At 35.7% G+C, this 25,178-nt stretch overlaps 1 long non-coding RNA gene across 1 annotated transcript in view; it reads left to right on the top strand.

Annotated features, from left to right (window-relative positions):
* LOC125056453 overlaps window positions 1-25,178 on the top strand; it is a 29,978-nt gene extending 4,800 nt beyond the window's left edge. The window contains exons 2-4 of the long non-coding RNA XR_007118062.1: window positions 23,781-24,326; window positions 24,445-24,600; window positions 24,850-25,178. This is a non-coding gene — a long non-coding RNA (uncharacterized LOC125056453). The remainder of the gene's footprint in view (window positions 1-23,780; window positions 24,327-24,444; window positions 24,601-24,849) is intronic.

Raw genomic sequence — 25,178 nt, 5'->3', positions numbered from 1 at the left:
TTTAAGGACTACGGGATAAATTCTAAAATAACAGAGTTATGAAAAAAAAAAAAAAAATTAACTCAGAAACTATAAAGGATGTGGATGCTTGTAGCAGTATTTGTATGCTTGTGAAGTCTGTTAAACGCTTCTTATAAGAGTTTTATAGTTATATATTATATATAGTTATAGTTGTAAGAGTTTTATTTTCTTCAAAATGGTGTTCTTGGTTCAAGATTCGTGATCTTAAGTCAAGTTAAATTTTTTATCAGTGTATATATATATATAATCTGAAGCATCAACTTCTACAGTTGATGAGCTTGAAAATGTATCACTTTATCTAACAATTCATCTCTGTGCAGTTACAGCATACGAATACTGCTACAAGCATCCACATCCTTTATAGTTTCTGAGTTAATTTTTTTTTTTTTTTTCATAACTCTGTTATTTTAGAATTTATCCCGTAGTCCTTAAATAAAGTGGAGTAAAAAAAATTTTTTTTGGTCACTACAATAAACTACAATCAATTTAGCACCTGTTTCGAAGTTTTTTATCGAATTATTTGTAATATTTCCTGCTTTGCGCGGTATTCATTAGTTTTTCGGCGCAATTAATGATACTACAAAAAAATAAAGTATACTACATTTATGAGCATCGTTTATAGTTTTTGAGTCGGTGTCTTTTTTTTGCATAGTTCCGTTATTTTAGCATTTATTCCGTAGTTTTTAATAAAGTGGGGTAAAAAAATATTTTTTTTGTCACTACAATAAACTACAAACAATTATTTAGCACCCGTTTCAAAGTTTTTTATTGAATTATTTGTAATATTTCCTGCTTTGCGCGGTATTAATTATTTTTTCGGCGCAATTAATGATACTACAAAAAAATTAAGTTTACTACATTTACTAGCATCGTTTGTAGATAAAAGTAAATTTAGAAAAATCCAGTTTTTTCTAAAGCGGGTTCCGGCTTGATGGAGCTGCCGTGCCGCCCACCCCGCCGGCCACCCGCTATTCACTTCGACAGTGTTAGTGCGCTCGCGCTTGCGACGATTGCCTCTGCTTTGCTCTTTCTATTAGTTTCCTACTAAATTTGTTTCCGCTACATAACGAACTTAACTTAGGTTGCGTTAATAATGTACGAGATCCTTAGGTATTGACTTAGCTATGGAGGAATTAGACACAGAATGAATTGCAACAAATCAACGCGTTAGCATATTATTTTACAACAAACCCTTTGAGAAACAATGATTGCCACTCAGAATCAGATAGCGAACAGATGCTAATACCGAAAATAAAAAGACGTTAGGTTATACTTACTTGCAACTGACAACTGGTATACAAGCTTAGAACTACGAGTAGGTTATTGGAGAAACAAACCCATTTAATTGGCACTTTGCGAAAAAACAAGAGGGTTAGGCTGTTCTAGAATTCAGAACTGTAGAAAGGTAAAATAATGGCTGTGGAGAATGAAGATGGAGTAACGGTGTTAAAATGGAAGGATAAGAGGGACGTGCTTTTGCTTTCGACAAATTTGCTGTGGTAGAGTAATAAGGCAAACAGATTCGGAAGCCGAAGATCATATTGGATCATAATAAATCCGAAGGGTCTGTAGATATGAGTGACCAAATAGGTGCCTATTCTTCGGCATTGCAGAGAACCGTAAAATGGGCGGTTTAAAAAAATCGTAATCATCGTAAAATGACCACAAAACGGTTTGGGCTTAGGTTGACATAATTGTGAACCCTGTATGCATGTTTTGTTATTGTTTTTCTTTCTGACATCTTTTCTCATCAACTTTTACTGTATTATTTGACAAAATTAAGGCTAAATATTAATATTTCTAAGGGTTGGGTTGTTGTAAGGCGTGCACTTGTGCATTTTCCGAACTTTTTTACACTTTGCAATTTCCTAGTTTTACTAAAGATAAATTTTATTTTTCAGTAATATTGGTACACAACACAACACACCATACTTTCTGCTAATTTTTGTTTAAAAAATAAAGACTGAATTGAGTTAAATATCCAACATTTTTGAACGAAGTTTTATTTTTGCTTCTTTTTTAAAATCTTTCGATTTTTTCAATGTACTATCTAGGTACATTTGTCCCAATGCGAAGTATTGTTCTACGGCACCGTGCCGGTCACATAGTACTTTAAAATCAACAGTGGGTATGGCAGACGACGAGAAAAAACGGTTTGAATATGTATTTAACTTGAGGTCACCGGTGACCCCCATGGCGTTCAACGTGTTAAGGTTGTCTTTTTTACAGTCTGGATAAACGATAAAATAAATTTCATCTCTTGACAGGCACAAAATCACTTAATGGTTAAAATAGAAAAGTTTAACACGTATGATAAATGATAAATTAATATTTATTTTTGTAAAGTAGGCTTACCGTAAGCTCCTTTTCTATATATTTTTTTATAAATTAATGATTAATAGCAAACTCTAACATATCCCTGTTACCATATAAATAATCAAACATAGGTATCTTCTTTGGATGGAATGTATCTCTTCCCACAATCATACAAACTCTCTCTTTGTAAGTTCTCTACGATACTTCTCTTGGTTTCTTTATTAAAGAGTAATAAAATAGTAATTTCTTCTGACAAGTACCAAAGATATCGACTAAACTTTCTCAGGCCGGCTTTGAAGATCTCGTTGTTAATAGTTTTATATTCCCTAAGCCTTTTAGCTTTATATTCCTTAGTTTTAGTTTTATATTCCTTAAGCCTTTTAGCTTTATATTCCTTAGTTTTAGTTTTATATTCCTAAGCCTTTTAGCTTTATATTCTTTAGTTTTAGTTTTATATTCCTAAGCCTTTTAGCTTTATATTCCTTAGTTTTAGTTTTATATTCCTAAGCCTTTTAGCTTTATATTCCTTAGTTTTAGTTTCATATTCCTAAGCCTTTTAGCTTTATATTCCTTAGATTTAGTTTTATATTCCTTAAGCCTTTTTCCCTAGATTTTGTTCCAAAAGCTCCTTTTCATCACAGCACATTATTTGTACTTGTCTTCGAGGTTCCAGTCATAAAGAACGTTTAACACAGAAAACTGTGTTAAACCAGCTAAAAAGCTGGTTCTTGACCAGATTGAGCACAGCCAAGAGTTGTTCCTTTTCTCCAAATGACCAAAGGATTGGCAGGCGTTCATCTTTAGAACTTCTTACGTCTAGGTTAGACGGTAGCTTTGCTCCAGTTATTTAATAGATCACGTCATCAACTTAATAAATAAAATAAAATACTTTCTTTATTGCTCCTTTAAGATTATTAATTAATTAATAATACGTATTAATCATGAGATGAGATTAGCTGAGGGTAGTCGCAACGTTTATATCGAGTCCTCAAAAAATAATCAATTTAAAATAGTGAATCGTAAAAATATACTATAACAAGTAATAATTAGACAATATCAGTGGACTATCTATCTCTGGAAAAGATAGTTGCTTTGTGGATAGCGGAATAAATACAAAAAATCGCCTTTTCAAAAGTGTGTTGGTGACTAGAAAATGTGAACTATAAAATATATTGAATTTGGAATGCAGATTGGCAGATTTCCGACGTGGTTGTTTTGTATATCTACGACCGAGTTGCTTAAAGAAATTATCGCATAAAGTCGAGGTAAATACGTGCAAATTACTATAAAGAGCATTAATTGCAGTGACATTTGTACTGTCACACTATTGAAGGAGCATTTATTGCTGTGCAATTTCGGAATTCTTTATATTTCCTATATTAAATAAAATCATATAAAATAATAATCTTTACATTAAACTGGAAGAAAGCGTACCATAAGAAAATAAGTCAAACATTAATGGTTAGTACATTCACTCGTCACAAGAGGGCAGTTTCACCAGGAATATAAAATATCATATCAAGCATTCAAGTAAATTAAGTCCTTTGAAACGAATACTCAAAATTGAATCCCAATTAAAAATTCTCTTAGAAAAAATGGAGGAAATGAAAAAATCTTTCAAAGAACAAAATGAAGAACTGGCTGAAAAATTCACGAAAAGCCTTTTAAACACTATAGACGAGAAACTTAGTCCTCTTATAGCCGAGAACCAGAAACTAAAAGAAGAAGTAAAAATCTTTCAAACGCGCGTGCAAAACTTAGAAAGAGAATCAAGAAAGAACAATGTAATACTCTACATGGCATTGCAGAAACGGAAAATAACACAGCTGAACTCTGGAAAAACGCAAAAGATGTATTAAACGAAATAGCGAAAATAAAAAAATAACGAAAGAAGAGAAGAAAGGGGTGCGCCAGTGGGATCATTGGGAGATTAGTAATCTAAGAAGACTTGGCAAGAAAATTGGAAACAAAATAAGACCAATCCTGGTTACTCTTTCTTTAACATGGCGTAAATACGAACTCTTAAAAAATAATAAAAACTTCCCTCCAAACATATATGCAACGGAAGACTATCCTAAAGATGTCATCTTAAAAAGAAAGTGTCTAAAGCAAAAGAAAGAACAGGAAGAGAAAAATGGAAAAATCGACTTTATAAGGTATGATAAGCTGATAGTAAAGGAGAAAGGATCGACATACTCTAAAAGGAAACGCTCACAATCCAAATCACCATCTGAAAATAAATAGCAACACAAGAATGACATAACGGCTCCCAAGAAAGTAAACAAAACATATAATATATTTCGCTTCAGAGCAAATTCAACGTCAGGACTTGGAGAACATACCAACTAAAAAAGATAATAAAACACAGCATACCGAAAAACCAAGAAAATACACAAATAAAAATTACCACCCTAACAAAATACTCCCCAATCCGGCTGGTCCCCGTGGGGAAAGCGACCACCACCCTCCATTACATCAGAAAAATGAAGAAGAGGACAACAATAAAAGTAAACACTAAGCTACTTCACTAAGAAAAATCGATTGGGACGTTATAGGGTTAGCCGAAATAAAAAGGATGGGTTGTAGTATTGAAGAATATGAAGATTATATCTTCTGCTACATTGGGGAAACGTTAGGACTTCATGGAGTAGGATTTTTGATAAAAAAGTATTTCAAAAATAATATTGTAAACTTTACGGGGATTTCAGAAAGAGTGGCTTTCATAAAATTAAAATTTAAAAACTTGTCAATAACACTTATTCAAGTGTATGCTCCCACAGAAAGTGCAGCCGAAGAAGAAATCCATAAGTTTTACGAAGATCTTAGGAGAGCCCATGAGTCAGCTGACAAAAACGTAGTCGTAATCTGAGACTTCAATGCCAAAATAGGGATGCCGGGTCCTTACGAAAGAGAAATAATGGGCAAATATGGTTATGGTACAAGAAATCAAAGGGGTGAACGTCTTATACAATATGCCAATGAGTATAAGCTATCAGTGATAAACACATTCTTCAAGAAAAAACAATCACACAAATGGACATGGATATCTCCTGACCAAAGAACAAAAAACGAAATTGATTTCATACTGAGCAATAATCCAAAATCTATAACCAATATGGAAATATTTAGAAATATTAACTTCCCATCAGACCACAGAATGCTGAGATGTTGCCTGACCCTAACATCTCCAAAGATGAGTCGAAGATCATTTAAAAAAACAGTAAGCTCAGTTACATACAAAAACTTAACGATAACATAGAAGAAATAATTTCAACTAGTCTAAAATTAGGAAATAAAACAAACAACAAAAGCAAACAAAAAATACTTAAAAAAGAAACATTAGAACTAATTTCAAAGCGCCGAGAACTAACTTCTATAAAAAATAAAACTGTAGTTACAAAAGCTCAAATAAAAAACATCTGGAAACAAACCAACAAAGCTATCAGAGAAGACTACGCCACGTACAGAAAAACAATAATCGAGGAAAACCTAGCAACGTCCAGAAGCGCAAAGCGAGCATACAAAGAATTAAATACACACAAAACATGGATTCAGAGCCTAAGAAACAGTCAGAAGAAAGCCATAAATAGGGAAGACATCCTAGAGCTTGCAACCAATTTTTACCAAGAACTTTATAAAAAACAACCAGAGATCACAAAAATAGAAGAAGACAACGTATATCTGAGAACGACTCATCAGGAACATATAGATATGGATACAACGATCATGCCTATAAGTAAAGTCGAAATATTGCATCACATAAAAACCCTAAAGTCAGGAAAAAGCCCGGGGCCAGATAACATAACCAACGAGGCCCTGAAGTTTGGAGCACCTATCCTAGTTACATATCTGACAATACTTTTTAATATGGTAATTGAACAAGAAGAAGTTCCAAAACAATGGCGCCAATCAAATATAGTATTTCTGTACAAAAAAGGCAACCCATTAGACATTGCGAACTACAGGCCAATCAGCTTGGTATCCGTAAATTGTTTTCATCAATAATACTAAGCAGAATATCAACAAAAATTTACAATAACCAACCAGTAGAGCAAGCAGGCTTCCGCCCAGGATATTCTACTATCGACCACATCCACACTATCGAACAAATCATCGAAAAATATACTGAATTTAACAAACCTCTCTACATAGCATTTGTAGACTATTCGAAAGCGTTCGACAGTATAACACATACATCCATATGTAAAGCGCTTAAAAATAATAAAGTAAATGAAAAATATATAAATATATTACAGAACATATACAGCAATAGTGTTGGTAGAATAAAGCTAGAAAGCAAAGGCCGAGAAATTCGAATTGAAAGAGGTGTAAGACAGGGCGACCCACTTTCCCCAAAATTATTTATAGCAGTCCTCGAAGATGTATTCAAAGGTATAGAATGGAATAATAACGGCCTCTGCATACGAAACAAACATCTTACTCACCTTAGATTCGCAGATGACATAGCCGTCTTCAGTGACACCGCTACAAAATTTGAAAAAATGCTTCAAACATTTAGACAGGGAAAGTCAAAAAGTCGGGCTTTACATGAATACCACAAAAACAAGAATCTTATCCAATAGCGTGTGCCAGCCAATCAGAGTCGACATTAAAGCTATAGAATATGTTAACAACTATGTATATTTAGGAAAACAAGTATCTTTTGATAAGAACAGCCCTGCGATTCTGTAACTCACTTCACGAACTCACACAGCGGTTTTCGCATCGGCCGCGGCGGTCGCTCTCAAATCAGTCGTGAAGCAGTCATTTTATGATTTGGCATTCTGAAAAGGTGGGAGCTTGTACTTTATTGTTTATCAGAATGCCAAATCATAAAATGACTGCTTCACGACTGATTTGAGAGAGACCGCCGATGCGAAAACCGCTGTGTGAGTTCGTGAAGTGAGTTACAGAATCGCAGGGCTGCAGTGAAAACGAAGTAGATAGAAGAATAAACGTGACTTGGAAGAAATACTGGACCCACAAGGAAATTCTGAAAGGAAACTACAGTCTACAACACAAGAAGATAATGATGGATTCAAATATTTTACCTTGTCTTACATACGCAAGTCAAACGTGGGTTTTCAGCAAGAAAACAACTAGAAAAATCCTGTCTTGCCAGCATGCAATGGAAAGAAGCATCCTAAAGTTAAGGAGAATAAACAAAATAAAAAATGTTGACATCCGTAAAAAAACCAAACTTACAGATGCACTTGAACAAGCTCTAAGGCTAAAATGGAAATGGGCAGGTCATATTGCTAGAGCGCGGGATAAAAGATGGACACTAGAAATAACGAAATGGACTGGACCTACTGGAAAGAGATGTATAGGACGACAAAGGAAATGATGGACAGATGACATTGTAGAACTAGCCGGGGAAAACTGGATGAATGTCGCTCAAGACAAAGAGAATGGAAAAATATGGAGGAGGCTTTTACCCTAAAAGGGGCCATACAAAAACTAGACCACTAAAAAATTAATCTAACTTAAATTTTGTTTAAAACTCATACTAACTTAACTAATACTAATTTCTAAGGAATGTAAACTAACCAATTGTTGTATGGATTAATAAAGCTTAAATAAATAAATAAATTAATCATGAGACTAACTTAGAACTGAATTAAAAATACGGCGAGTACGCGCCGCTTTTTCGCGTTACGCGTAACTTCTATGAACATGATTCGATGTAACTCGGCACGGGTTACTGTTCTCCAAATAAGGTAAAAATTTATTCCCGAGTGTTTTCGATACAAACGAACAAAACTAAGACCCATGCGTTAATAAATATAAACTTTGACACCCTACTGTACACGCACGGTACTGTTCCGAAAAGCTGGAAGATCGCTTCGATACATCCGATCCCTAAAAAAGGCGATCGCTCTGATCCGTCCAACTATCGCCCAATAGCTATAACCTCCTTGTTCTTCAAAATAATAGAAACCATTGTTAATTGCCAGCTCTTGAGGTATCTAGAGGGCCACCAGCTGATTAGCGATTATCAGTACGGCTTTCGTCGTGGTCGTTCGGCTGGTGACCTTCTTGTATACCTTACACATAGATGGGCAGAGGCAATTGAGTCCAAGGGAGAGGCGCTAGCGGTTAGTTTGGACATAGCGAAAGCCTTCGATCGGGTGTGGCACAGAGCACAGCTCTCGAAGCTTCCAGCTTATGGGCTCCCCGAGAAATTATGCAACTGGATTTCCAGCTTTCTCACTGATCGGAGCATCAAGATTGTCATCGACGGAGCATGCTCCGACCTTTAACCCGTGAATGCTGGTATCCCATAAGGCTGTGTTCTATCCCGGACCCTGTTTATTCTGCGTATCAATGATATGTTGCAGCTTAGCAACATTCATCGCTACGCGGTTGACAGCACTGGGGATACTTTTTACACTGGCCGAGCAGGTATTTCTCGGGCTGTTGTCGATGAGTACCGGATCAAACTTGTATCTGAAGTCGTAACTCTTCTAAGTGGAATCTTGGCCTGGGGTAGACTAAATCTAGTCCAATTTAACCCCAAGTATGCGCAGTTTTCGTTAAAATACTCCCTTTGTCGCTACTCCCCTCTATGAAGACACTCTCCTTAAAGCCTCAGCTAGCATCGGAATACTGGGCGTTGACATATCGAATAACGTTCAGTTTCGCTGTCATCTGGAAGGAAAGGCTATATTAGCCTCCAAAAAGCTTGGTGTGCTCAGCAAGGCCGCTTCCAAGTCTATAAAGCGCAAATTCGGCCCCACATGGAATCGTCGACGACCAGTCACTTTCCGTGCGGCTTGATCCTTGGCGTTGCGTAGAGATGTGGGGTCTCTCGGCATCTTCTACCGCATTTACCATGGAGAGTGTTCAGAGGATTTGTTCGGTCTAATACCTGCAGCTGAGTTTCATAATCGGACGTCTAGGCAAAGTACAAAATACCATCAGTATCACCTCAACGTCCGTCGTTCCACAACTGAGCGTTTTCTAAGGCAGTTTTTGCCGCGTCCTTCAAGAAAAGAGCGTACCAATTCTTGAAAGGCTGGCAACGCATTTGCGAGCCTTCTGGCAGTGTGAGTGTCCATGGGCGGTGGTATCACTTACCATCAGATGAGCCTCCTGCCCGTTTGCCTCCTATTACATGAAAAAAAACTTTTTAGGTCTGCGTCAAGGACGGAATGATACGCGAAAGAGAGGGATGATCGGAACCGTCTCGAAATTCAATTTTGAGTAATTCTAAAAGATTATCATCGAAGAGATAGAATACGAATAGTGAAGACAAGTGATAAAGTAGTGTGTGAGGTGCGCGTAAGTGAGGTAAAATTATAATTAAATGATTATTTTAATTAGATAACCGTTATAGTTTTAAACTCATTGCGGTTAAATAATTTAAAATTTTGGTATTTGACTAAATAAAAAACGTAGAATATTTTCAGCAACGTAATTTATAGAATGTTATAAATCATATGCTTAAGGTGATTTTGTATTTTGGTCTATCCACGACTTGTACTTGTAAGTGTTAGTGTACACGTCAGGGAAATTTCTAGCGCAGGGCCAATTGAAGGACACAATGCCGGCCGACATGCCGTTACACACTAAGCTGCCGCCAGAATCACCCTGAAAATTTTCAAAATTACAAATTTTATACAATATACGCGGCTCTTTAAATGAACTACTCAAATCGTGATACACTTGAAATATTTACTTACTTGGCATCCTCCTTCTCCACGTTTGGTAAGAGTACATACCTGACTGGAACTTATAGTGATATTTGAGCGTATTTTTTTAAAATAGACATTACACTGCTTGCGGGCTAAAGTTTTTACATACAGATACTGTAATTTGTCAGGTTGTGGCTTTTTATAATCCTACAAATATTTTTTTTAAATTCAATTCTGGTTTAAAATAATAAGTCGATCGGAATAAATTCATTATGTAATATCAGCGGTCAATATTCAAAATGTGACTCTGTTCATTTTTTGAAGTTATACTTCTTTAGGCGCGTTATGAAAAATTTATGAGAGTGAAATTTTACGATGCGCGCGCACCGTGACACAAAATTAACAGAATCAAGTTAGTGGCGCATGTTGGCACGCACGCCGCCTCTGTTCACTGTGTATGTTTATAATATTTATCCACATCCTTTGAGTTTCTACATTTAAAACACGTGTTTTCATTTTGTTTTCATTATACAAGTGCGAATTTTATATGTGCGTCTGAATATATAATCAGAAGTGATTTAAATTGGATATTTAAATCAATACTAATTAATATTAGAAAATATTTGTGAAAAAACTGTGCTCATCAACCTTCCTAAGTGCTTCAATACAATTGAGGTTAACTATCCGTATGTATGCCAAAGAAGTATAACTTCTTATGCGCGTACATAAGTACACGCACCCTTTTTTTTACGTACCAGTTTGCCCCAGCCGCTTAGGATACACGACAATCCAGCCGTGACATCCTTTTGAGGTAATGGTAATGGCTTAACGTTTTTATTGAATTTGATGGCCTTTTTGGTACTTATGACAGCAATATCGTTACTGAATTGAACCGTCTTGTTATAGTCTTTGTGATAAATGATTTTGCTTATTTCATACGATGTACCACCTACGATATTCGATAATGCACCTACTACTGCTATAAAGTACTTTGGTTTAAGACTGAAAAAAATAATGTTAAAAAAATGTTAGGTTGTTACATAAAGGCATAACGTAAGACATTAGAAATAACTATAAGATATGTTATTACTTGTTGACACAATGGGCAGCTGTCAGTATCCATCTGTCGGAAATGATAGCACCGCCGCAAAATGTCCCTTTTATAGTTTTCAGAGCGACTTGGTGTGGCACAAGCCCTTCGGGTGCGTCTTTGCCTCCCACCACTCGGGTCTCGGGCTCTTGCCCTCCTGTCTTAGAGGCGAGACCTTCACCATCGCCTACAATAAACGGTTCCGTATTTAATTTGTATATAAACAAAAAGAGTTGTAAATAAGAACAATTTAAAAAGAAAACTTACCTTGTACGCTCCATGCTACTAGCAGTAGAATAAAGGACACCTCCGAGACGCCCATCGTCACGGATAATTTCGTAGTCAATACAAAATATAAAACTTTTCCTCTTTATATAGTAAATATTACCTATTTTTCGAAATAGATTACAAATATCTCCGAAAAGCACCAAAAAAAAATGAGTTACTAATTACTTTTATAATTTCCTGTGAAGATTATAATTAACTGTCACGAAGTTATTAGCATAAATAATTTGTAGAATTGGCTTTTAATTAAACGTATATGTGGTAATTATTATCTCACTATCGGGATTGTTTTTGCCTTTTTGTGCAAGTTATCCCTGTTGCGCATGCACTTCAAAAGACCGGGGGTAATCCAGGGCTTAATAATCATTTTTCTTTTCGAGGGACTAATCTGCCTCGAGTTCGACTTAATGGCTTCAGTAAAGGTTGCCGTTTACGAGCGGCCCATGTGGCTTTCGCGCCACGGGCTCGATACTCGACGTCGCGCCGAGCCAAATTCATGCCATTCACGAACACGCCAGCGAGCCGTTCTATTTGATCATTTTGAGTGTAGGCGTAGGCGCGATTTATCTAGTTTAAAAAAAAATAAGTGGTGTAAGGATTGGTTGCTGAAAAGATCTCACTCACATAAATTTAATGAAGGAGTTGACTTTTTTTTTCTAAACTTATAAATAAATTGAATTACAAAGTCTCGGTTTGAACTCATTGCGAAAACGATTAATATTATCAATGCGACATGTACTTCTCGTCCAAGGGCTAAACGCAAACTAAAATCAAAATGGCGTCTTTGGCTCGCGAGTAACACCATTCACGAATGAGCAAGCCGTATGGCACGACGCGGACGGCTCAGACCGACCAGACTGTTGGTTTTCCGCATTCACAAGCGCGCCGCCTGCCTATGCGCACCGCACCAATTAACTCGGTAATGACAATGTTTTCACATTCATGGACGAATTTTGGATCGACAGCGTGCTAAATGAATCGATGGATCGCTCGTGAATGGCTACCTTAATAGATGCCGTCAAAAAGCTCGCAGCAAAATTTACATCACACGAATTCAAGAGAGGACTTAGATCCATATTATAAAGGCTAAATGCGAGGCCCTCGTGGTCTATTTAAGTTAACGGCCTATTCAGTATTCGCGATACAACCATAGTTTAATTTAGACTTAAGAAATAGTAAAACGGTTTTATGATCAGTCAGTGATGTTTGGGCAACAAATGTGTGTGCTTGGACCTTATCTACTCGCGTTGCAAAAGTGTGGCTGAGCAAACCGTGATAGGCTGCTAGGTTTAAATAGTCTCTGACATCATATTTTACTATTTCTCTATTAATTATAACATATATATATATATAATTATTTTATATCTCGTGTATCTTGTCAGTAAGATATTTAGTGATGATATGAAATTCGATTTATTGCTATATGACGGTATATGCCAATGATTATTATATTTGAGTCAATTTTAGCTACCACGCAATTAGCATCCATGAACACTGGTTCCTATATATGGGTAGGGATATAGTCCTTAACGTACATTACCACGCAATCGTTTTGTAGTAAGTTTGATGTAGTATGGAAACAGTTATAGCCGTGTAGTGTCGGTAAGTTAATGTTGTCCCTTATCCGACATTCTGTCAGTATAATGACATCCCAAGTTGTGCGTGACCTAACTATCAAGTATCAAAGTTTGCAAACCTGCAAAGTTTGCTGATATACCAGGAATATTCTGATTTAAGACGATTTTGTAAAATGATTTGGGTTATGAATTAAACTATGAACGTGCTCAATAGCACATTCGGCACAGTCAGAATTAGAAAAATACTGGTTTGTAATTGTAAACTATCAAATTTTAAATAAAGTTTTTAGGGCGCGGTGCCATGTCGTTTCAACTTAATTAGTGGGGTCAGTTTAATAAGTCGACTGGTTATCATGGAAATTATATATAAGTATAGGGCGTGTATGGATTTGGGTAAATGTAAACGATATGTGGGTTGAAAAGGGGTGTGACAGGTGATATATTGTATGTAAGATGGGTATGTATGATGATGTATGTATGTATGATGGTAGAAAATATCTTCTGACAAATCTATGTATTTGTGTCACAGGTTAGATTAGATGGGGTATCGAACCCATAAAGCATGGAAAGCATGTCGAAATGATAATATCAAATGTATGTGGGTATCTGACTTGGAGATGCAGAGATAATTGCTTCAACGATTGAGGTATCCCTATGGGTTTCCTTTTCTAGAATTGAGTTCTTGACATGCAGCACGATATGTTGAGAATATTCTACTTTTAACATTCCGTAGTGAGTCAAATGACGTTGGCCCACGCACATTTATTTTTTAGTGTTTGTTAGGAAATGTCGTGTTATGTAACCTAACATATTTCCTAAATTTATCTTAAACTAGTGTTATATAGCTTTTCTTCATACGTTTCATATAATTTTTACCTTTTACTGTGTAACTCCTCATTTGCCGAGTAACAAAAACTTGTCATCTCAGAGACCAATAAAGAGTCTTTTAAGTAAATACTTTTTCTTGAATTCATCAATAAATGATGTACTGTCCCCTAATTATTGGATAAGTTGTCACGCAGAAATGGCATCCTATACACGAATGCTTCCCTAAATCTGATCTGGTCAGATTTATTTAAACAATTGTTCATCGGATTATCATAATTTTCTACTTTTACATGTTTTTTGTTGCCTTTATTGTAATTCAAATAATTGACCAGTGTGATCAGATTTAAATCTAATAAAAAAACTAACATTGAAAGGGGCGCCCACATATATATTATCTATACAAGTACTGCAGTACAACCAGTACTGCATACTGTTATTCTTGTGGGTGAATGAAATTGATTTATTAAGTTGTATGAACGAAAAAGACTGAGTATGCGTATACTTGAATCAGAATGACAAAGTAAAACGACATTGAAGTCTCCACATACAATTAGCCCTTTATTACACTTAACTAATTTACACTTATCTCCTCTAATACTTTTTCAACATAACACTAGTGTGATAAACTTTAAAAAATAAAATTTAAATAAAATAATGATTTTAAAAAAAGTCCAATACTACATTTAGATAGTGAAAAGAGTCTAATTTTCAAATTATTAATGCAGTTTTATCATAACTAAAAATTGGTGTTAAACTTAAAAAATAAAATTATTATTATTATAATTATGTTAAGTCTCATAAAATTACTTCACTTTCACTTCTACCACGTATGAATTGCACACATGTTTTTTTTTAAATAACATTAACGAGCCACCATGAATTGCATTTTCTCTGCAAACACACTACTAACCCTGTGGTTACAGAATTTTAACCAAACTCCACAATTTTTGATTATTCAAGGATAGTTTAATTAATAAAGTAATAAAGTTAGTTAAATACTTACTTTATTATTGCAAGGGTGTTGCTCTGTTGTCTTATCATCTAATATAAACAAATATTATTTGGAATTTCTCCCAAAGTCTTATAATCTAATGCTTGCTCAATAGAAGCAAGGGGTCTAGCCAAATTCTTGGCTGGCATCTCTATACAAATATATTATGATAGCGAAACAGCTATCTGTCTTTTTTAAGAAAGCAGGTAGGTAAGGGCTACATAACTCAGGTTACACATCGGATTCTGTTTGTGTATTACTAAAAAAATATGTTAAGTACACAGTATACGATAAATCAGTGAAAGAACATGGAGAGCATCCTATCTATATATATCTATATCTATACCGCAGATCAATTGAATTTGAACATAAAAAAATGCTTCGTCCGTCTGATTTTATAAGCAAGTTATACCATCAAAAGAGGGTCGGGACATAACAAAACTACTAGAAATTCAAACAAAGAGAGAGAGAGAGAGAGTGAAATTTCAGCGACAGAATATTTTAGTGGTGATCAAGTAGCTCCGTAAAATCGACTATTTAAAAAAGTTAAAATCAGTATCGAGCCAAAACAAATTGTATACTATTGCTGTGTAGGTGTTTTCGAAATAAAATTTGATACTTTGAAACAAACAATAATATTATACAAATACCCAAATGGAACAAATGATTTATTATTAATCGAAGGGTAGTAGAAATTCAATAATTTTAAAATGTCTGCTCTTTTGTGTTTTTCTCAATCCAGTAGCTTAGTTTTTATTCACAACGTTTACATAAGCAACACAAGCAAGAAATTTTGAACTTTTGGTGCTCTGAAATTATTACATAAGTATACAATTTTAGTATATTTATAAAAATACTAATATATTACAAAAAATATGAAACAAGCAACGACATTCATGATAATTTTCCTTTTCCCATTTTATGTCTGCAAGACAAGGCATGATCAAAAATGCATCAAATTGCTTCTGAGATAAAAATTATAATTTTATTGCTACATATAAAAAGGTTTACCTATTTCAATTATTTATCAGATACTAGGTTTATTTTTATAGCACCAAAAATTCAACATTTCGTCAATACCAAGTAATTTCTTGGGTATTCGAAAAAAAGCGAATGTACAATCAATTGGCTATTTCGTGCCTACATTTTCTTCGCCATCTTCTGTAACTACAATAGATATTATTTTTGATTATAAAATGCGTGGCATATCTACGTGTTATGAAATATGCAAATTCTTAATTAGAAAACGCCGAATTGATAGTTTCAATGTCAAATAACAATAAAGTGGATAGAATATCTTTAAGTATTTTTTATGTTAATTGCTTAGTAACTATTAGTTTAGATAAGGTTTTCGTTTTCTATTATCAGATAAAATTTAATTAAACATTGTATTGGAGTTATTGTTCTATGTCTAAAAAAAAAATACGTGGTCTATATAAAGAGAAAGTGCTTTATATGAACATGACGTATATTCACTAACAAACTGTCAATGATGATGGGCGTCTCAAAGATATCCTTTATTGTACTGTTAGTCGCATGGAGCGTACAAGTTTTTTTATAAATTCTTATTTATCGATCTTATTTATTTATTTAAAAATTAAGTAAATAAGTGGGTACTGCAGTGGGTAGTGCAGGTAGCGCGTGTCAACACAAGTTCCGTATTTCTATTTCATTTAAAAATATTATTTGTGGAAAATAAAGTTCAAATATGTGTTTAAAAGTCATATATTAACACAAAGTACCGAGGTGTTGGTGCATAGCGCCTGAATACTATTGAGTAGCAACTACTACAAATGTCTTAACTGCTACAAACAGAACAAGGGCGTGCTTTAGTTTGTAGTATTACTAATTCATTCCGATTACACCTTGTTTCGTTGCAAGGAAACACCTTGTTTAATTTATAATCCTTTTTTCAAAGAAAATATATTAGTTTTAACTTTCATACTATCCTGCAGTAACATTGGTCCTTTGAGCACGGATAATAATTGAAATAAATAATTAATTAATTACTTCAATCAAGGTCAGTGGAGGTTATCGAGAAGGAAAAAAGGATTTGTACAGGAGTGTGTCGTGAGTCGGTATAGTTTTTTCTTATGTTATTTAAATGATTTAAAAACCTGATTTAATTATTGTTATGTATAAAAGTGATTTGTGTTAATTATTATATACGTAGTTGGATATTATTATTTTTAATAAAATTGTAGGTGTTACGTACTATTTTACATACCACGTTTTGAATACTGCTACCTACTACTTATGTTCAAAATATATATTTCTTTTAGTGTTTTTGAAGTAGATAATTTAATTCTGTTTTATATTGGTTGATTGTGTGTGTAAGTTTTTTTTTTAATTATATACCTTAGAATATTGACGATAGTTCCAGGATTTAACTGCTGGCTCTGCAAACATGTCTGAAAAAACCGAAGTAGCTGAACTTATTAAAAAGCGCAGCAGCTATAAGGGTCAAGTTACCATTTTCAACGGGTTTTTATCTTCATTTGAATCGCCATCACCTCCCGATGAAAGGGATTATGAGGAGTTGGAGTTGCGCATTAAGAGGTTTGATGCATTGTATAATAAGTTCGATGAGGTGCAAACACGATTGGAATGTTTACAGGATGATGAGAGTCAGGTGTTTGGGGAGCGTGAGGAATTTGAAAATAGATATTATAAGGCATTAAGTAATGCTCAGAAAATTCTTTCAAATTATAAAAAATCTCACATTCCTCTTCCATCTGATGGCGAAGGTAGTGTCATACATAGTGTTAAACTGAATCCTGTCAAATTGCCCACGATCCAAATACCGAAATTTAACGGTTTATTTAACGAGTGGATCGGTTTTAGGGATACGTTTATGAGCCTAATTCACACCAACAACGACCTAGACGATATTAACAAATTCCATTATTTGAAGTCGTCTCTAGAGGGCAGCGCTGATTTGGTAGTATCTTCCGTTGAGCTCTCAGGAAAGAATTATAGCGTAGCTTGGACATTACTGTGTGACAGATTCGATAATAAAAACTTATTAATTCAACATCATGTTGCTGCACTATTTAAAATTGAAACTGTCACACGGGAGACAGCATGTAATTTAAAGGGTATCGTTGACCAATTAAATAAAAATCTAAGGGCCTTAGATACATTGGGCGAATCCACTAAACATTGGGATACTTTATTAGTTTACCTAATAAGTCAAAAGTTAGACACAAAATCATTCCGAGAATGGGAGGAATATAAAGGCCGACACACGTATTGAACTTTTACACTTATTAGATTTCTTACGTGTTCGCATTACTTTATTAGATTCAGTTGAACACAACACAAATTCAAAAATTAAACCCAGTCACAAAATTATGACGTTACAGACTAATAATATTAACATTAAAGAGATTTGTCCTAAATGTGATGGCGAGCATAAACTGAATATGTGTTCTCAGTTTTTAGCCTTAAATAACGAAGAGCGTCTTCAATTATTGCCAACATTTAAGGTTTGTTTTAATTGTTTCTCTAAATCTCATTTCTCAAATAATTGCATAAAATCAGGTTGCAAAATATGTAAGAAAAAACATTGAGTTTTAGTTCACGTTGCAGATAAGCAGAAGCTGTTAGTGCGTGGTGAGGGTATTGGTTCTAATGCTACTCCCGCCATCAGTAATCCGAATAACTTGACATTATCAACCAGCGTTTCTTCTGCCGGTCAAGACAATAATTGTCGCCGCGGAAATTTGGTTTTATTATCCACTGCGCTAGTCAAGTTATACGATTCAAACAATCGCGAACACGTTGTTCGTGTTGTATTAGATTCTGGTAGCACATCTAGCCTTTTATCGTACAGGATCTTTCAACAGTTAAATCTGTCGTATAATAAAATAAGTCAATCCGTTCAGGGTATTAATAATGCAATTACCCAAATCGATAAAATGTGTAATCTGCGTTTTAAGTCATTGGATGACTCATTTACGTGTAACATTAATTGTTTTATTTTACCATCGTTAACTGATAGTGTACCAAACAGTACAGTTAATATCTTAAATTTAAATATTCCTACGAATATTTGTTTAGCGGATCCTCATTTTTATAAACCCGCGTCCATCGACCTTATATTAGGCGCTGATGTCTTTTGGAATATAGTAGGAAACCAAAGAATTGAGTTAGGTGATAACAAACCTACTCTTTGTGAAACAAGGTTAGGTTGGATAGTTTCTGGTCCAATTTGTGATACGGTTTTATTTTCAACTTGTCCACCTAATCGTATTCAGTGCAATTTTGTTAGTAAAAATCTAATTGATGATGATATTAATTCTACGTCAAATAATTTAAGCCTTAACAGTATTCAGATGGTAGGTCCAACGGTTCAGGACGATCTTGTGTCCATTCTTTTGAGGTTTAGACAACATAAGTATGTTATCGTCGCTGACGTAGAGAAAATGTACCGAAAAATACTTGTTCATCCTGATGATAGATACCTGCAGCATATATTATGGCGTGACATCCTATTTCAATCCCTTAGAGCTTTCCAATTAAATACTGTAACATATGGTACCGCGAGTGCACCATTTCTCGCTACAAGATGTCTGAAACAATTGGGACTCGAATGTCAAGACCACCAGATAGCAGAAGTCATTCTCCATGATTTTCTCGTCGATGATTTGTTGAGTGGGGGGGATGATCTGAATGTAGTGAGGAATATTCGCGAAAAAGTAATAACCACACTAGGCTCAGCTGGTTTATTCCTACGAAAGTGGAAGTCTAATGAGCCTCAATTAATTTGAGAGTCTGCAACAGAAGCCTCGCATAATCTTAATGTTGGGGGGAATGAGCCAAGTAAGACCTTAGGTTTAGGTTGGCTACCTGTTTGTGATGATCTTTATTTCCCAATTGGGTTGTCTACTGCGGCTAACACAAAACGTACCTTGCTTTCAGTGATCTCACAAATATTTGATCCTTTAGGTCTTCTCTCTCCTGTTGTCATTAAATTTAAGATTATATTACAAAGTTTATGGTTGCAGAATCTATCATGGGATGAACCTCTTCCTTCGCACATCCAAGCACTCTGGATGGATGCTACTAAAAATTTAAATGTGTTAAATAATTTACGGGTATCACGTCATGTAATGATTAACTCGTATGAACAATTAGAAATTCATGTGTTTTCGGACGCTTCTGAAAGGGCATACGGTGCCTGTTTATACATACGTAGTAGTGATCGTAGCGGTAATGTATTAGTACGTTTATTAACAGCTAAGAGTAGAGTAGCACCGATTAAACCAACTACAATACCACGGCTCGAGCTTTGCGGAGCTCAAGTGGCTGCAAAACTATATAAAAAGGTTTGTAGTTCGTTAAGAATTAAAGTTACGAATACATTTTTCTGGACTGACTCTTCCATTGTATTAGGTTGGCTTAAGATGTTGCCAAGTAAATTAAATACGTTTGTAAGGAATCGCGTCGGAGACATTTTAGAAATAACCGGTGATTGTGAATGGCGTCATGTTCCTACCGCTCAAAACCCAGCGTCGAGTAACTCCCGGTAATTATCCTTTTGAGTCTGTTGGCGTGGACTATGCAGGTCCTATTGCTTCTGTTAGTCGTCAAGGTCGAGGCTCCCGTGTTGTCAAAGTTTATATAGTTATATTTGTATGTTTTACGACTAAAGCATTACATCTGGAATTAGTGGGTGATTTGACAAGTAACAGTTTTATTTCTACTTTTCGTCGATTCATTGCTCGTTGGGGTAAACCATTGCACTTATATTCAGATAATGGTACTACATTTGTTGGGGCTTGTAAAGATTTAGCTAATTTCTTAATGCGTAACTCTGACTCTCTTGCCACTGATCTCATCAATGATGGCATAAACTTTCATTTCATACCTGCGTATTCACCACATTTTGGTGGGATTTGGGAGGCAGCAGTTAAATCTACGAAATACCATTTATTAAGAGTATTAGGGAACTCTAAATTAACTTTTGAAGAATTGTATACAGTTTTAACGCAAATAGAAGCTATTTTAAACTCACGACCACTCACTCCCTTATCAACGCACCCTAAAGATCTGACCCCACTGACCCCTGGACATTTTTTGATCGGACGTCCACTCACAGCTATTCCAACTGAAAGTTATGTAGACCACAATTATACTCATCTTTCAAGATTTCGAAGAATTGAACAGCTTCGTCAACATTTCTGGACACGATGGAGCAAGGAGTATATCTTAGAACTCCAAAAACGGACAAAATGGCAAACCCAAGTAAACCCTTTGCAAATTGACTCAATTGTTTTGTTAAAGGAGGAAAATCTGCCACCTATGAAATGGAAGCTGGGTCGCATCGTGGCGCTCTTTCCTAGTGCAGATGATGTTGTTCGTGTCGCAGAGATTAGAACGTCTACTGGAAATGTGAGACGATCATTTTCGAAAATTTGTCCATTGCCGAGTGGATTGGTTGAAGCCAAGCCTTCAACGCCTGGGGGCATGTTGGTGCATAGCGCCTGAATACTATTGAGTAGCAACTACTACAAATGTCTTAACTGCTACAAACAGAAAAGGGCGTGCTTTAGTTTGTAGTATTACTAATTCATTCCGATTACACCTCTGTGCAAGGAAACACCTTGTTTAATTTATAATCCTTTTTTCAAAGAAAATATATTAGTTTTAACTTTCATACTATCCTGCAGTAACACGAGGACATACATAGTTTAGTGCAAAATCCGTCAAAAATAGAGTTAAAATAAACTGTGAACAGAACAATAATTTATAAATTTATACGCGACTAACTTTGTTCAATTTCATTTCATTTCGGAAGTGTATTATTGTGACTATAGTGACTTGTGACACTATTGTGTTGTGGATTTTTTGTCGGTAGTGAAAACCTATACCTACATGACTAACAGAAGATGTATTAGTCATTCGCGTCAAACGTCACTAGAAAATAGCATCTACACCAAAATTTCAAAGTGATATAGTACATATGGGGAAAAAATTATTCTCAACAGGGCGATAGAGTATCAACCTCTTATAGCTGCGCCCTGTGATAGAATCACTAACCAATTAATATTTAACAGGAAATATCACATACAACTGACAGAAGAAGAACATGGTCGGTCGACCATGAATGAGCTACGTATATATACAGATGGATCTAAAACAAGGTCTGGCTCAGGCGCTGGCATATTCTCTCTTGATCTCAACATCAACATACACCTACCCTTAGGCACAGAGAGCACGATCTTTCAATGTGAATGTGTCGCTTTAACCGAAGCAGCCAGAGCCGTGCAGCGGTTAGGGATTAATGACTTTTGCATTAAATTCGTATCCGACAGTGCATCCGTGCTGATGGCGCTCGGAAACAAAAAAACCCGAAACAATAGGGTTACCTTGCAGTGGATAAAGGGACACGGTGGATCTCTCAGCAATGATGCTGCTGACGAGCTTGCGAGAAGAGGCTCCGGAATGATGCCTGATGGCCCGTATCCGCTCCTCCCCTTGCCCTTCTCGCTGGTGCGAACATGGATTCGCAAGAGATCCGCTGAACTCCAGCATCAACGATGGTCGCGTAGGGCGGTCTGCAAACAATCCAAAATGGCTCTGCCAGCAGTGAACCCGCAACTGACAAAGCGACTACTAAGCTTAAATAGAACCAACCTTAAATCAATGATAGGGACAATAACGGGTCATTGTCTCCTAAATAAACATCTTTTTGTCCTAGGCGCAACAGACAGCCCCTTGTGCAGAGGCTGTTTCAGCGCAGATGAAACAGTCACCCACGTAGTCCTGGAATGCGAGGCTGTGGCTAATCAACGTGCAAAAATCCTCGGAACAGTGAGGTCGCTCCGGGAAGCCTGTGAAGTACCCAGGAGACTTTTGTGCTTCTGGAAGGAGCTAGGCTGGCTAAATTAGCCAGGACTTTTAACGCACAACGGACCAATCAGGAGTCTAATTGCGGAAATAGGAGTCCTTCAACCCTAACCCTAACCCTCTATCAGCAGGAGGCATGGTGAAATAGGAGCACGCACTTACATTCTCGTGGGAACAACGCGCAAATACATAGTCGAAAGTCCCCTCGAATGATAAATTTTGAAAGACGTAAAATTTATGTCAAAATGTGTCATTACTTTCTGTAACAAGTTCTAAGGTTACATCCCAAAGAGTCGATCTGCTCTCCTATGCCGTTTATAGTAGTGCTGTTATAACATATGCCTAACGAATCGGGTAATATATTTTTTAATTATAGATATTGACGCACCCGTATCAACTATGAAGGAATATTTTCTGTTATGACAATAAAATGATACATATTGACCCTTACATGCCAAAAATATAATGATAAAATCGAAAACACCGCTTTTCGGTCAAATTTTGAGAATTTACCTTAAAAGACTTGTGATTTGCCCTAAAAAACATTGTTACGCTTGTAACATTAGCGTGGTAGATGACGATGACATATTCACATAGATGATGGTAAATATATGGCAACGCATCGCGCGCAAAGAAAGAGCATGGAGAAGAGTGGGGGAGGCGTTTGCTTCTTAGCAAGAAGCTGTGGAGCTTGTGTTATACATTAAAATTACTGTATGTATCGAAATAAAAGGCTTTATTATTTTGTTATTATTATTAATTAAAGTCACACGTGACATATCCACGTTTTATGAAATATGCAAATTCTTAATTAGAAAACGCTGACGTAATAGTTTCAATGTCAAATAACAATAAAATAGTTAAAGTATGTATTTTGTATGCTAATTGCTTAGTAGGTAATAATTAATTTTGATGAGTTTTTCTTTTTCCATTATCAGGTGAAAGTAATTATTGTACTATTACTAAAAAAAAGGTTAGCTGATCTATATAAAAGGAAATGTTTAAATAAGAATATGTGTATTCACCTCAGAAGTATCATTGACGATGGCCGTCTCAAAGATTTCCTTTATTCTACTGTTAGTCGCATGGAGCGTACAGGGTAAGATTCATTATTAACATTAATTATATCCTTTTCTTGTTTATTTACTCACTAAGAATTGTTTATTTACCGTTTTTTGTAGGCGATGCTGAAAGTCTCGCCTCGCTCTCTGGAGGGCAAGAGCCCGAGACCCGAGTGGTGGGTGGCAAAGTCGCACCCGAAGGCCTTGTGCCACATCAAGTCGCTCTTAAAAAAAAAGACGGCTGGACTTTCTGCGGTGGTGCTGTCATCTCCGACAGATGGATACTGACAGCTGCCCATTGTGTCGAAGAGTAATAACATATACATATTGTGTTAACTGAGCTAATTCAAGAGTACATGATGAGCCGTTTTTTGTCTGAGTTTTTAAAACTATACGTAATAAGTTTGAATTTTTTTGAGTCTAAAACTATCAAAGTTTACCGCTGTAGTTGGTACATTATCGAGAACGAAAGGTGGCACAACGTATGAAATAAGCAAAGTCATTTCTCACAAAGAACATAACAAGCCATATAGATACAACAACGATATTGCTGTTATAAGTACGAAAAAGGCCATCGAATTCAATAAAAAGGTTCAGCCTCTGCCATTACCCACAAAGGATATCAAGGATGGATTGTCGTGTATACTAAGCGGCTGGGGTCGACTAGTGAGTAAACAATTTTACGGAGATATATTTCTAACATTGGATATAATAGAAATAATTATTACTGGTAAACATATGTTTTTAAATCAATTGAATTCATAGGTCATTTGTATACTTTTAGGGGTATAAGCGGCCATCGCCTGATAAATTACAGTATCTGTATGTAAGAACTTTAACCAGCGTCCAGTGTTATAAGCACTTTAATCACCGCTCCCCAATCACTATAAATTCCAACCAGATGTGTACCCTTAACAAACGTGGAGAAGGAACATGCGAAGTGAGTATATATTTAAAGAGCGCGTCACGATTTTTGTAAATAGGCAGGCATTGAGAGCTGAATCATTTTGCCACTAATCTGTTTCAACGGTATACAAGTAGACAGCCTAGGGTTTCAGAAATAGCTAACTGTTTTTGAGCTTCGCAGCAGACAATGTATATTTTTTATGAATTATGGAACAATAACGACAACTTAATTATTAAAATTTTCCGCGTGCAATGTACAATGTTTGTAATTGAAAATTTTCAGGGTGATTCAGGCGGCAGCTTAGTGTGCAACGGCACCTCAGCCGGTGTCGTGTCCTTCAACTGGCCCTGCGCTAATAATTTCCCTGACACGTACGCCAACACGTACAAGTACAACTCCTGGATAAAAAAAAATACTAAATCACCCTGATTTGTCATTCATAATTTTTTTATTAATTTCGTCGTAAAAACCCAGGCTCTGGACTGGACTTGTTTTGAATATATATTTAAACTACTCACCTTAAACAAACTCATTTAATTCAATACTAGGAGGACGAAGAACGGGACGAGAAGAATAAAGATGAGGACTTTCTGTAAATAAATATATAACGA

Source organism: Pieris napi, chromosome 15 (genome assembly GCF_905475465.1).
Source record: "Pieris napi chromosome 15, ilPieNapi1.2, whole genome shotgun sequence".
In the NCBI taxonomy this organism is placed as follows: Eukaryota; Metazoa; Arthropoda; class Insecta; order Lepidoptera; family Pieridae; genus Pieris; species Pieris napi.
The sequence above is the reverse complement of the archived record's forward strand: the minus strand, read 5'-3'. Positions and strand labels throughout refer to the sequence as shown.